The sequence below is a fragment of the Grammomys surdaster genome, unplaced genomic scaffold (genome assembly GCF_004785775.1).
Source record: "Grammomys surdaster isolate TR1022 unplaced genomic scaffold, NIH_TR_1.0 102053, whole genome shotgun sequence".
NCBI lineage: Eukaryota > Metazoa > Chordata > Mammalia > Rodentia > Muridae > Grammomys > Grammomys surdaster.
In genome coordinates this window covers 1-2,414 of record NW_021608509.1, presented here as the reverse complement: position 1 = coordinate 2,414, position 2,414 = coordinate 1, and the positions used below count along the sequence as shown (strand labels likewise).

The following is a 2,414-nucleotide window of genomic DNA, read 5'->3' as shown; positions in this document are numbered from 1 at the left end:
CAGCTAAGAAAGGAGTTGAGATGGCCTCAAGAACAGGAGCAAATATTTGCTATAGACATCCTAGAAGATTAGTATCTACAATTATTATTAGTAGTAGTAGTATTATTACTGTTAGTATTTACAATTAGCATAAAATATTTACATTATAAGAAGAAAGGCAATCCAGTTTGTTGAAAGCAAATAAAAATTTCTTCAGACTCAGGAAGAATGAGAATTGTACAGTGAAACTTCAGGAAATGTCATCCAAGATCAATCAGAAAAGGAATAACAAACACCTCTGTGGGAGTACACAGGAAGTTATGTACTGCTGGTGGTGAGGTGAAGTATTCTAGCCTGTTTGGTTGTCAATTTGGAGGGTCCTCCAAAAGCCAAAACCTGGCCAACCAAATGGTGCTAGTATACCACTCCAAAGAACTCAACATATTGGAGAGATCCTTGTGTATCAGTGATGATTGCAGCCATTTCGGTAATACATTAGGGAACTAAGCTGGGAGTCCCAAACCGTCACCACTGGTGAGGAAAACGTGATGGACATAGATGTATTTTCAGCCATAAAGAAAATAAAGTCACTTTATTTACAAGAATCTGCATCAGCCTGGGTCAGGTAAGATATCTCAGCATATAAGAACACATATTGTACTTGTAGAGTCCCCAGTCTGAGTTACTAGCACTCTAATGGTGACTTTCAACCTTCCTCAATTTCAGAACCAGAGTTCTGATGCCCCTTTCTTCCCTGTTTGAAACTACACACATGCATTGCCAAAACTATATATGCAGAGGAGAGATGTTCATTAAAATAAAATATTAAATGAGTGTTTTCAGAATCCAATTCAACCCGTTTCTGAAACATTGTCATCCTGATGATTTTCTTGTTTATGAGAGCTAGGCTGCTTATACCTAAAACCCTACATTTCATCTTATGAAACAGCAAAAAGACTTAGGTTCCATAACAAAGATTAAGGGCTGGAATGAGAGGTTAGAAATGGGAGGAACTGTGGTAACAGCTTGAGTGTCTTCAGGTTGCAGTATAAATTTTAGGAAACATACCATGTTCAGTGACTAGTATAATGAAAATAAACTCATGGGGAAGATTTTATCACTACTATAATTTTTGATTAATTGAATTAACATTAAATATTATCGGTTTTATTTCATTAGATGTGTAACATATATTACTTGAGCAACATAAAATTTTAATATCAAAGTTATGAGAATAAAAACAAATCACCTCTATACACCATAGATTAAAGAATCAACTTAAATTTCCCCAGTCAAATTTACTGTTCAAATATTTACATAACTACAGATTTACCTATTTCACTACACATTCACCTAATACTTGAAACTCCATGTATACCTATTGTCATAATATTTAATCTTGTCCACACTGAAAAACAATTTGTTACAAAGATCTGGGCATCTCTTACATTGCATAGCCATAATATTGAGAAATTTCTGTAGTCTTTTCCCTCTGAAGAAAAATCTGAAGTTTCCCAGGAGAGGTGTACTAGGCAGCATTCTTGTGTTCCTGTTGGGCCTGCCTCTTCATGGCCTCCCTCTCTGGCCTCTACTCTTTTGTGATGGGCTGTGAGACAACTGGTTCCAGAATGTAGACTTTCCTCCATGGAACTGGTTGGCAACTGAAGTCTTGCAGCAGGTATTGAGTTTGAGGTGTGGGAGGTGATGGCACCTTGTTCCTAGTAGCAGAAACATGCTCTTTCTGGAATGAAGTGTGCAGGCCTCGAGGTGGACAATTGGTGTGCAGCACTATACTGGATGGTGTTGGCTACATTAAGTTGTGTGGCACTGAAAGAAACTGGCCGAGATGCCTTGGCAGAAAGAATCAAAGATTTGCTGACAGGAGGTTGTTGGGATGACTTGGGTGTGGTAAGCTGAGCTGAGTGGAAATGACACCACTCAGAGAAAGATACAGTGGGCCTGTGTGAAGCCAGGGCAAGGGGCTTTGTAGAAACAGGTCTGCCTTGAGGGTGGTGCAGGGTTGTGAAAGGCAGTGGTACTAACCTGACCTTCCCAGCTGGGGGCAGCTCATACTGGGACTGAGATGGACACTCCTTGAAAGCACTGCTCTCTGCTCACTGATCCTTGCCTGGAGTACTGTCAGGGCCCTGACACTCATGTGGCGTATCCTGTTGTGGCTGGTCCAGAATATTTGTTGTTGCTAAAAATTCCCACAGCCCAGGAAGATGAAATGACAGGTTTCTTCTCACTCTTCTTCCCCAGTGGGTGGAGGACCTCATGGAGTCCAGCATGGGCATGCCAAGGTGAGTTTGAGGCTTTTTAAAGCTGTTGTGGCTGAGCTCAGGTGGATCCCTCTTTACCTTGGACTTAGAGATTGTGGGCTTCTCTTCAGCTCTGACTCTGTTCCTTGACTGCTTAAGCTCCTCTGTTTTCTT

At 40.7% G+C, this 2,414-nt stretch overlaps 1 pseudogene; it reads right to left on the bottom strand.

Annotated features, from left to right (window-relative positions):
• Nucleotides 1-1,423: 1,423 nt before the first annotated feature.
• Nucleotides 1,424-2,408, bottom strand: LOC114635386 (annotated as a pseudogene).
• Between the last annotated feature and the right edge of the window lie 6 nt (nt 2,409-2,414).